The sequence below is a fragment of the Phaenicophaeus curvirostris genome, chromosome 3 (genome assembly GCF_032191515.1).
Source record: "Phaenicophaeus curvirostris isolate KB17595 chromosome 3, BPBGC_Pcur_1.0, whole genome shotgun sequence".
Classification (NCBI taxonomy): Eukaryota; Metazoa; Chordata; class Aves; order Cuculiformes; family Cuculidae; genus Phaenicophaeus; species Phaenicophaeus curvirostris.
The window spans coordinates 95256796-95269559 of NC_091394.1; positions in this window are offsets into that span (position 1 = coordinate 95256796).

Genomic DNA, 12764 nt, shown 5'->3' on the forward strand with positions numbered 1-12764 from the left:
GTGCTTCATCCACAAACATGTTCCCAGGGCTTTCTGTGAGGCTGGATCTGGCCAGAACCTACCTGCCTGCCAGGTGGCTGCCTGGAAAAAGCCTCCAAGCTCTGCCCTGGTAAAACATTTGTATTTTGGGAAATGGCCAGTGGCTCTGTTACAACAGAGCTGCTTGCCCGAGCCGAACCTCACTGCCAGGGCTGGGACAGTTGCATGGGGCTCACACAAGATAAATGTGTGAGCTCTGGGAGGAGACACAGCCCAACACTGGCCCTAGGAAGTGCCAGCAGGGCAGCCTGGAGACCTCAGAGGAATGTCATAATCATTGCTTACTCTCTTACCAGCAGTATAAATGTTTCCCTGCAGGCTCCTCTACCCTGATCCCATCCTTGTCCTGCAGCTCTCCTTATGGAGCAGCACTACAAGAGGCAAGCAGCCCAGATAGGTTCCCCAAGTCTCAGATTAGACCTACCTTAGTCTTGGAGAAGCTGGCATCACCAGCAGACAGCCCACTGTCCCAGCACCAGCTGCAGAGCTTGGCGTAGGTTTGCAAGGCACCCCCTGACCTCAGCCATCGCCCACGTCCTTGCAGCCTACTTTAATCCTTTTTTAATTAAATGTGGAGGGCTGTGATGGTATCAGGAGGGTGGTGGCCTGGGGTGTTTTGGGCTTGGTGTGTGTGCCAGCCAGCTGGGTTTGTTATGAGCCTGTCAGATCTCACACGCTAGTTTTCCCTCTCCTGCTTCTCTCGACATCCAGCTGCAGCTCAGGCATTATGTAGATCATCCCTAGGACTCTTCCATTGCTCAAGGATCCTGTGGAGTCCCACCTGGCAGGAGCTGGCGTATCGAAGACATCCACAAAATTGGTGGCTGAAAGGCAAAGTGGCTTTTCTGGCAACACAGAACACTGGGGAGGAGGTTTGACATAGATAAGAAAACATCATTGGTGAGATAATCAGAGCAGAGATTAAATGGCCATGGAGATGTGTGAGATGGAAAGTGGGGGTAAGGTCTGCAGCTGGTAGGTCATTGAGGTCATCTGTGAAGCTTTTAATGGGTTTTGAGTTTACCAGGGCTGGTGGAGGGTTATCACAAGGATTCAACAACCCGCTTGCCTGGGTTTGGACTTGGGGACAAGGAAGAACTTGGCTTTTATCCCCACCATGCAGCTCCAGCAGAGGGAGGTGCCAATGCCCAGAATATCCCCAGGGTTCTGATGCTGCTGGAGAGAACAAACTGCACACTGTACCTGAATCTAATGAGAGTGTTTGTCTGCAGGCTGAAAGCAGTCTCTCGCTAGAAGAATGAGATGCTCTAGGGACACAATACCAGCCTCTACCCAGGGGCCAGCAGGAAGGCAGGCTGGCTGAAACTGAGGTCTCAAGCTGCTGACATTACCAGAATCACAAAAAACATGTACGCTTGGAGTCACTGCAGGCTCTGACAGCACTTGATATTGAGTTTTAATAAAAGTACACCCAGATATTAGCATCCACAGGATCTGTGTGTCCATCCTGCAACCCCATTATGATTTCCTCTAGAGAAACCTGCCTGGCAGAAGCAGGATGCTGGCTTAGCCTTTCCCAGCCTTCGAGTTGCTCTTCTGTTGTTTGAACATCTGAGAAGATCTTGTATAACATATAGCCTTGATGGAAAGCAAGGGGATCAGGGCAGGGAACTAGAGCACAGCTCTTCTTAGCCACTGGAGATGACCAGACACAGCTGTGCCCAAAACAGTGGTGAAGTGCAGAAGTGAAGGAGCTGATCTGGGTGAGGTTGATGCAAAGAGATGTCAAGAAGTGAACAACACTCCAGCCACACAGAGAAAACTGAACTGTGTCCAGTGATCTGGAGCAGAGGCCGGATATGTTCAGACTCAATCAGATGTCCTTCTGTTTTCAACTAGTGGAAGCTCTGAAGCACTGTGACCAGCCACCTGGGGTAGCTGGTGAACAGTAGGTTCTCCAATGCTGGAAATCTCCAAATCAACACAGCAAAATTATCGCTTAAATGGAAATTGTGGGATTAGCAGAGGTGATCCGTGCTGGGTTTTGCAAGAGGGTGGATTACTTAGCACTGTACGCCCCATGTGCCTTAAACCCTGTGACTCCGTGAAACACAGCTGGTCACCGATCCCTCTTAGCAAGAGTCATTTGAGAAGCTTTGTGGGTACACTATATGGAGAGTGAGGTGTTCAGCAGCATTGCTTATAAAATCTCTGTTCCCTGTGCAAATAAATGTGGGGAAGACTTGATACAGAGATGAAGGACCCGTCCTTATGCCTTGACCATATCCTGGGCTGCATTCAAAGAAGTGTGACCAGTGGGTTGAGGGAGGTGATTCTTTCCCTTACCTCCACTGTTGTGAGGCCTCACCTGGAGCCCTGCATTCAATTCTTGAGTCCTCACTGCAGGAAGGACATAGATCTGTTAGAGTAAGTCCAGAGAAGGCCACAGAGATGACCTGAGGACTGGAGCACCTCCCGTATGAGGACAGGCTGAGACAGTTGGGGTTGTTTAGCATGAAGAACACAAGGCTCCATGGAGACCTTACAGTAGCCTTCTAGTAGTTAAAGGGGGCTACAGGAAAGATGGGGAGGGGCTCTTTATGATGGGGTGCATGGATAGGATGAACAGGAATGGTTTTAAGCTGAAAGAGGGGAGATTGAGATTAGATATTAGGAGCAGAATTTTTCCTCTGAGGGAGGTGAGGCACTGGCACAGATTACTAGAAGTAATGGATGCCCCATCCCTGGAAGTGTTCAAGGCCAGGTTGGATGAGGCCTTGAGCAACCTAATCCAGTGGGAGGTGTCCCTGCCCATGGCAGAGGTGTTGGAACTGGATGATCTTAAGGTCCCTTCCAACCCTTCTATGATTTTATGGTAAATTAATTCTCCTTGATGCTTCCTACTGCTGCCCTCTGTCAAAGCTGGGAAGTTTGGCAACAGCAGGAGCCTCAGCAGAGGCTCCACGGTGGAGAGAGGCTGCTTACAGTGGGGTCATCCTAGAAGCTACCTCGTGGGAAAGATTTCAGGACTGCTTGATAGCTTGGCATGATGAAGGTTCCCTCAGCTGCTGAGATTCCTGTCTCCTGGCTCCCCTTTTTATGGTGACTTTAAAGCATAAGGTTTAAATACTCCTGTGGGTCAAGGTCTCATGAAACTTCCCCTGTGACTATGGGAATGCTTCACTTCGGGCTTTTGTGTTTGGGTTGCTTTTTTTTTTCCAGCAACATCTGCCTGTTCTGGTGTTGGCATCAAGTCAAACGCTGTTCACTGAAGTCAGCTTTTAGCTGGAACTGAGTGCATATCTTCATCCCCTCTCTCCTGCTGCAGCCCGATGTGTGTTGCTCTCCTGAAATGCTGCTGCTGTTTTCATATCCCTGCTCCCCTCACTGTGTTTGGGATGCCCTTGTCCCACGTCTGTGCTGGTTTGCAACCCAGAAGATGCTCAGAGATGGGCTTGGCACTTAGCATCGGCTGGTTCAGCTGGTAACAATCTGGATTTTTGCAAGCACTGGGCTGTATGAGAGAGTGGAGGTGGTTCAAAGCTCACCCACCTCTCAGTCCTGGAGACAAATCCATCACAATGCGTATGTTTTAGGCAGTGAAGAGGGAATGGAGCAGGGCAAATGTAGGGTCACATAAAGCAGGATGTCTTTCTTAATTCCTCAAATAGTAGCTGAGCCGTGCAGACCTGAGATGCTGCTTGGCTGCTGCTTTTCTGCATTCATGGTGGTTATTGCCCACGGGACTCATTAAAACCATGGTGTTTGCTACTGTGGCAGTGTTGGCTTGGAAATATGGTCATAGCTCTCTTGAGAGGCAGCACAGAGCAGAGCAGCACATTCTTTTTGGGCTGTGGCTAGGGAAATGGATAGAGAAGAGAGAAATGTGAAGGGTTGTCAGCTGGGGAGGAGGTGAGGACATGGTGGGAAGAAGTGAAAGGCTGCCTAGCATAGGACATGGCCACAAAACCAGAGCTTCTGACATACCCAGCCTCATGGGACTGCAGGATTGACCAGCCTAGCCATGCTTGGCTTGTCCTAGTGCTTCCTACAAGCTGTGCATGTGTTGTACTCTGATCTATGCCCAGATAGAAGAAGGGACCTGCAGGAAACAGCAGCCCGGCTGCAGACTGTCTGGCAGCTCAGACTGGACTTGGAGGCATCAGGAGGTGCTCAGTGAATGCAGAGGATTAACAATCCTCTGTATGGACAATAAACTCCAGCAGGACCAGAACTGAAATGAATGGGATGTCCCTGCCAGAGGCAGGTCCTGGCTTGGCTTTGTGTTTTTGAACCAGTGTAGGTCTTGGCTGGCCACCCACAGAAGAAAGGCTGCTGCATTGCAGAGCGTGCAAAGTGAGTGGCAGCCAGGCTGAATTCATCCTGTTGCGGTGGCACCGCGGTGTGTGTCACCTCTGTGGTGGTATGTCACCTCTTTTGGTTCCCCCCCTTCCCCACCTCAGACAAAGTGACATTGTGCCACTTGCTTCACCTCAAGTGCAGTCTGAGGAAGGAAGCAAGAACTGAAAGGGGCTCTTCTCATGCCTCAGGGCTGATGGCCAAGTCAGCTTCAGAGACAAGGACATTTCCCAGCTTGTCCAGAGTGAAGTTGAAGGGCACAAAAGCAAGGTGTGAGAAAGAAGGTTTTTTAAGAGCCCTGATTTTTCCCATGAGAAGGTTCCTGCTGTGTTGGGTGGAGAGAATGTGCTCTGGGGCCTTGGTCTGCAAGGGCCACCAGAGGGTAAAAGGCAAAGTCAAGCACAGGGATCCTGGCAGGACTTGAAAACATCATGAGAGAGAATTACATTTGCTCAGCGAGAAGGAAGAGCTGGCAGGGGACCTTTCCCCTCTCCTTGCATCTGTTCAGTGCTGAGCAAACATCAACTAATCTTCCTGACACTTCCATAAGACAAAGAAGCATTACAGTGCTGTAATGGTAGGAGCAGTGGAAACCACAGCTGCAGTGACGCATGCTGCATAAAACCATCGCTCAGACAGACTCAGCCTCGACATCTGCAAATGTGGCCCATCAGGAGCAGGGCCGGGCTGTGTTTCCCACAGCAGGTCAGGAATAGACTTCAGAAGGGAACCCAGACATCCTGTCTTGCAGGCTCTTACTCCGGCTTCTGGACCACGACGTGCTCAATCAGCCTGGGCAATAACTTGCCAGTGGAGGCTGTAGGGGTGAGGAAATAATTAAAAGCTGATCTGGGCTCCTGCTTTGAAACAAGAGAAAAAACCCACCCACCATATTTTCTTAATGATTTAAAAGCACTCTTTCATCTCCAAACCAGCAGGAACCTTCTATTGTTCCTTTCTCTTAGTTTGCCTAATCAGGTTTTGCTCAGCAGACATGAAGACCCAGGAGCCAATTTATGAGGCAGAGTGGAGTAGACACACAAATGGAATGGTGAATGTTAGTCTGCATGAGCAAATACTTAAAGATTTGCTGCCAAAGGTACAAGAGCTTGTTCTTACTGCTCATGCAGCCAGATATTTGGCAAGTAAAAAGTAACGGCTCATTCTCAGATGAGATTTCTGAAGACACAGTGCAGAGAGGGACTATCAGGCTCTTCCGAGGTGACTTTGATTCACCCATTACTGAATTTAATGGGAATCAGCATCCTCCTGCCAGGAGTGTGTGTGTGTGCCTTGCACGGTCATTGCATAGCCAGCAGGTTGAGAGAAGTGATGATTCCCTTCTGTTTGGAGCACTCTGTTCAATTTTGGGTCCACCAATATAAGGGAGAGGCCAACAAACTGGACCAGGTCCAGTGGAGAGAACAAAACTTATGAGAAAAGGCTGAACGAGCTGGGTTTGACCAGCCTGGGAAAGAAGCTCAGGGGAATGTAATGGCTGTCTTCTGCTACTTAAGGGGAGGTTATGGAGATGGCAGTCAGTCTCTTCTGTGAGGTGCACCATGAAAGGATGAAGAAACAAACATAAGTTGTGGCTGTAGGAAATGACATTGGGACATGACTCTTACAGAAGCCAATCCAAGACCTTGAAGGGTGGAGGGAGTTGATTAACTTTTAAATCAAAATCAAAACAAAACCTCCTGTTACTCATTGCATTCATGGCTACAAGCACCAAGAAGCATGCACTTTGGCATCAAAACACTTGTGTCATCTGTCCAGGATACCCTGCAAAGCCAGGGAGGACAAAGAATGCCACCTGTTGAAACTCTCCATCCCGTCCCGTGTCTATGGGTCACCAGAGTTTACTCACTGGCGTTGTTCTCCTGTGTCAGGTGTCCTGAAATGATGTATGGAGAAGTGCTGGGATCTTGCCGACTTGTCCTGCTAGGTGCCATCAGCACGTGTCTTTCCCCTGCCATTTGTTCCTTCTGGTATGTCCATGTAAAACATCCCCATCCACACCACTCTGAACATTCCTGTTGTAGTGCCCTGCAGAGCAAAGGAAACATTTTTAGCTCTGAGAATGGGTAAGTGCTGGGACAGGTGCACAGGGACACTGAGCCGTCTCCACACCTGGAGATACTCAGCAGTCACTTAGGTAAGATCCTGATCAAACTTGGAAGATAAACCTTCTTAGAGCAGGATATTGGACTGGAGACTCAGAAAGGTCTTTTCTGACCAAAATTATTCTGTGGCTCTTGGATAGCACATTGAAGAGAAGATTTTTGTTTTGATAAGGAAAGGAAAGAGAAGGGGGAAGCAATGACTTCAGTGTCCTTCATTAACCCCACTGATACACTCTGAATCATCAGCAGCTGATTTACACGGTGCTGCTAAGTGATGGCTGCAGAAGAAACCATGCACTTTCCCTTTGCAAGCCTCACAGGGCTTGTGATGGCTAACGCGCATACCCTGCCTCCTTCAGAGAATTTCAGAGCCCAATGTGGAGACAGATCTGTATCTTAGTTTTTGCCAGAACTGGAGGCATAAGAGAATGGGCAGCTTTCCCAGCTCTGCAGCGATGCACTAGGAGAAGTCAGACTCCTGTCTCTCAGCCCTCTTTGTCTCCAGACATGTTATCTCCTATGACAGTCTTGTGTCAGACCACAGAGGTGGTACTCTCCCAGTTCTTCCTCTGCGCCCACCCTCAGTGTGTTCACCAGGTTCATAGAGCAGATCCAGCCCTGGCTGCAGATGAGCAGAGATGGTCTCCACCAGATGGGAACGCTCTCCAGTTCCCACACATATTTCCACAATCTGATGCATGTTTGAGGGTGGGCATCCTGCACCTTTTCTACAGAGTCTGGTCCTCTCCCCTGGTATTATGGAAGGGACAGAGGAACGGTGATCTCGTGATGCTTTCCTCAAACCTTTTGATCCCAAACACCTCACTCGCCTCACCAACCCATTTTCACAGCGTTGTATAGAGAAAAACCTTTCTTTGTACTGCTGAAAGCCCTGAACTGTTGGGGTAAAAATTGCTGGGCAGAGGGAGAGTTGCCTTAAGGGGATTTCCTAGCCAGTTAGGAAACATAGCTGAAAAACAAACCCAAGCAAAAAAACCTTGAAATGAGCTTCCTCAAAGAGCTCAATGATGTGCTGGACAGGACGGACGTTGCTCAGCCACCCAGGTTTCCTCAGATGCCCTCCCAGCCTTCCCTGCAGCCCCAGCCGAGTCTTTGCAGCAGTGATTTATCCCCCACCTGCCTCAGAAGGTTTTAGTCATCACCCAGCTGCTGAATAACCCTCTTGTCTGAATTCCCCTGAAAGCCCAGAAAGAATCTTTGCTTATCTAATGCTCATTTGACTGGATAATTTGAAGCCAGTTTGCAAACTCTGTGGAAGTGACCTGCTTTAAGTCAGTTCAGCTTTTCAATCCCCTTGGCTGCAACATCAGCAGTTTTCCTTGTATTTTTTCTTCTGCCTGCTGCAGCCTCTGACATTTCTCCTGCCCCAGCATTATGTGTACCCTACTGAGACTCAGAGGATGGAAAAATGCACCTGGTTCCCACCAACACCTACGTTACCTTCCTCAGACCTATGGAAACTTGATCGCAGGGGATCATTCACTAATTGATCTTAAAAGCCTTTTTTTCCTCTCATCCTAGAGTATTTGAAAGTGGCTTCCTAGAGCACATCTGTCCTCTGAGTACAATATTAACAGCTTGTTCCTGCACTTTCTCTTCTTTGAGTGCTATTGATTAATCCCACTGCTGTTTTCTGTTTTGCTGGCGGTGTTGTGTTGCTTTCTTGCTGCTGGGGAGCTAAGCTGCAGCATTCCCATGGGCAGAGCACAACAGGTATTTAGTTCCAGTGCTAATGCTTTCCGGCAAAACCTTTGTTTTCTGCACCTAGTCTCATGCCTGATGTTGCAACACACTTTCAATGAGTCAATTCACTGCACAATCGCCCGCGTGAACGTATGTCAAAAATTAATCAGACAATTGGCTTGTGTTTACTCTCCTCCTCTTAGTGTGCACCCAGCTTTTCCTGAAAACACTAACTGGAAGTGGTAAAACCATCTTGAACCTCTGAAATGACTGAGCCATCTTCTGAGAGCTTTTCAAGGCCAGATCCTGCAATAATGGATATCACAGCCAATAGCTAAGGATGTTGTTTTCTGATGTACCAGAGATAAAAAGTTAATACTGCCTTGCTTTCTTTTGATGTGCTTCTCCCGCCTCCATTCTTCCATACCTTTGAATCCCTCACCCATTTCAGCCAGGTCTAGTGAAGCACCAAAGATCATAGACATCAAAATTCCTACCATTTTTGCAAATGTTGGCTGCTGCAGAAAGGAAAAGTCCCTTTCAGTGCCTCCACTAATGGAAACACAATGCTATGAGTACACTACGTTTTACCCCAGAGCAAGTCTCTAAAAATCTCCAAAACTTCCCTCTAAACCCCTCTATGATCTCTAGCAAAACAGGTTTAATTGTTCCTTTTCTGCAAGAACAGCTTGTCCATCGTAGTGAATGATTTCCAAGGGTTTGCTAGGTCTTCAACTTTGCTCCCATGTCTTCTTGGGCTTGTAGTTCTCCACCCTCTAAGTCCTGGATTGGGTGAGCTAGTGTAGCACTGAAATTGTGCCACTACAATTTGGGGCCCCGGGTCATACTGGTGACAGGAGGGAGGATCAGAGCAGTATCCTCCAGCCTTGGTATGAGTGTCTGTGCTGGTTCCATCAACACCTTTTGACACTCATGAGAACCAGTTGCAGCTTCAGAAGCAGGAATTTAATTGCTGGAGGAAAATACTGAAGTTGGATGGGTTGTGGTGAGGGACATTGCATTGAAGCCTAAGGGGTCTGAATTGAAGCCAGAGAAATGGCAGTGAAAGATAACATGAAGCTTTTAGGTGACGCGTGGATCAGCCTGAATGTGAGGTGGGATCTTTTCAGAAATAAAGATTTGAGCAAAATCCATATGGTTTCACATTTTTGCTCTTTAAGGGAGACGATCCCTTTAGGAGGCCCAGACACACTAGCAGGTTACAGCTATGTTGTATGTCAAAACTTCTCCAGTTCTGCCCCTGGTGGGAACCCTCTGGGAGTATCCACCTCCTGCCCCCTCCTTCCCTGCCCCATTTCTTCTATGGTCCATCTGTTCCTCCTTGTGCTCTCTTCCCTTTCCAGCTCATGACTGTCCCGAGCTTTCTCGCAGACTCTGACCTCCCCCCTAGTGACCTTGCTGCAGTGGCCTCCTTCTCTTTGCTTCCCATTTGCCTTCATCCAATTATCATGTTACCTTCTGCTCTCTCAGAGGAACTCTGCCAAAAATCCCCCCTCTGCGCTGTTTGCTTGCCAGGTCTGAGCAGGAAAATACTGTTTCCTGCCATTTCATTAGCAGCAGTCAGGAAGGTCTCTCCTGCTGAGGGAAGGCACTTCAGTGAATTACATCCCCCACTCAGCTGCCTTAGAGGAGATCATGTGTATTAAATCTGGTCCTTTCTGTCCCTTCTTTTCCCCTTGCAGATGCACCTTGAGAGGCAATAAGAAGAACAGAGACAGGAGGCCCATCCCAGACTCAGATGAGCATCCTCAGGGCCTCTGCACAATTTGGCCTTAACTCTCTTGAGGACAATATATGTGCTCTAATCATAGAATCATAGAAACATAGAATCACCAGGTTGGAAGAGACCCACTGGATCATAGAGTCCAATGATTCCTATCAATCACTAAACCATGCCCCTTAGCACCTCATCCACCCATCCCTTAAACACCTCCAGGGAAGGTGACTCAACCACCTCCCTGGGTAGCCTGTTCCAGTGCCCAATGACCCTTTCTGTGAAGAATTTTTTCCTAATGTCCAGCCTAAATCTTCCCTGGCGGAGCTTGAGGCCATTCCCTCTTGTCCTGTCCCCCGTCACTTGGGAGAAGAGGCCAGCACCCTCCTCTCTACAACGTCCTTTCAGGTAGTTGTAGAGAGCAATGAGGTCTCCCCTCAGCCTCCTCTTCTCCAGGCTAAACAACCCCAGCTCTCTCAGCCGCTCCTCATAAGACTTGTTCTCCAGCCCTTTCACCAGTTTTGTTGCTCTTCTCTGGACTCGTTCCAGAGCCTCAACATCCTTCTTGTGGTGAGGGGCCCAGAACTGAACACAGTATTCGAGGAGCGGTCTCACCAGTGCCGAGTACAGAGGGAGAGCCACCAGCTCAAGGGGAAGACCCAGTACGGGCAATAGATCCCTTGGCTTTCCTGTGAGGTAGCAAACTCTGTAGAGATCTTTTCTAAAGGTTACATAGCGTATTTGATGGTTCTATAATTGGATGTGGTCTGTTGGGTCACTTGTGTGGCTCTTGATGTAATTTTTTCTGAGGCAGCTGCTATCTGTTGCTGTCTACAGATCAGGAGGTGGTGGTGGCAATGGTGCCCATTGCTGTATCTGTCTGCAGAACTGATGCAGAGAAGTAGCTGGGGTGCTGCAGATTGTGGCTGATTCATCCTTCATAGTCAGTTGAGAGAAATAGGCATGACAAGGACATCTCATCCTAGGTCATGTCGCCCCATGGATGCTATATCAATGTCAAGCTCGTGTGCAGATATCTGCTCCTGTCTGCAATAACTGTAGGATTTAGGCAGTAATTGCCCTAATTTGCAGATCTCATTGCTGCTTAGGATAAACTAGGAACTAAGGGACATTCTGGCAGAGGGAGCAGGATAACTGCTAGTCTCTAAGCGAGCTTGGCTGAGAAGGATGGTGCTTTAGTTCTTCAAAGTTTTAGTAAGCATCAGATGAGGTTTCTTTGGCAGTCCTGCACGTGCAGGTCTTTCAGCCTGAGTCTTGCTCTGACCCCTTCTCCTTTGCAGGTACAATCCTTGTCTTTTATAAAGAAGGATGGGGCATGTGCGACTCTGTAAGCACAGTACCTTGCATGTTGGGGACCACAATTCATGAGTCAGAGTCTTGGTGCACTCCTTCAAACACCTTCATAGAACTGGAGAGAAGTCCTATGGAGAAGGACTTGGGGTGAGAGGCTCTGCCTGAGACAGCAGTCTGTGCTCACAGCCCAGAAGGCCAGCTGTATCCCAGGCTGCATCAAAAGGAGCATGGCCAGCAGGGCGAGGGAGGGGGATCTCCCCCTCTACAATGCTCTTCAGGAGACACCACCTGGAGTATTGTGGAGTATTGTGGAGTATTGTGGAGTATTGGAGTATTGGTATTATTGGAACTGGAGTTCTGGAATCCTCAAAATAAGAAGCAGATGGGACTGTTGGAATGGGTCCAGAGGAGGGCTACGAAGATGATCAGGGGGCTGGAGCATGTGTGCTACGAGGACAGGCTGAGAGAGTTTGGGCTGCTCAGCCTGGAGAAGAGAAGGCTTCAGGGAGACCTTATAGCAACCTTCCAGTACCTGAAGGGGGCCTGCAAGCATGCTGGGGAGGACTTTTTACAAGGGTATGTAGTGATAGGACGAGGGGGAATGGCTTTACATTGAAAAGGGGAAGATTTAGATGAGACATTAGGAAGAAATTCTTGATGCTGAAAGTACTGAGACACTGGCACAGGTTGTCCAGGGAAGTTGTGGACACCCCCTCCCTGGAGGTGTTCAAGGCCAGGATGGATGGGGCCTTGAGCAGCCTGGTCCAGTGGGAGGTATCCCTGCCTATGGTTGGTACTGGATGGGCTTTAAGGTCCCTTCCAACCCAAACCCTTCTGTGATTCTGTGAAAATAACAAGCAGGGAGGAGTTATTAAACTGCTAAAATTCCCCTTTCAGGTTAGTCAGGCAATACAATCTAGCTACCTTCCCCTCCTTCCCATTTGATATGCACTTGTGCGCTTTCACCAGAGCATTCTGTTTAATGAAAAGGATTGCTTTTGATAGATGAAGGCTCCTGATTATGTAATTGCCCTTGTAAAGAAGCACAGAGGAGAATTTTTAGCAATATTGCTGGTTCTTATGCAAGACTGTTGCCAGTGTTTGCTCTGCATAGATGTGAATCTCCTCGGTCATTTGGGCAGAAAATGATGCCTTAATCTTTTAAGGCATTTATGAAACATTGGATTATGCTGGGATCAGTGTGCTATCATCTGTAAGAAATTTCCTGGGTGATTGGATTACATAGAACTTTTCAAGGCAGGTTTTATATTTAAACTTTGCATTTCCGTGCCGGAAGAATAGCAGATATCAAGCTCTTAAGAGCCTTGGATAAATCATGAGGTCCTATTTTTCAGCAGTTGCTATCAATGGAAAGCTGGGCTTGTGCATCTGTCAGGAACAGAAGCTGTATGGCTGATCAGTGGTCTCCTAGATACATTTTCATCGTATTTCTCAGCTAACGAGAATTAAACAGAGCTAAATTGCACAGTAAGGCCAAGAGGCCATCCTGAGTCTTAACTGTTCCT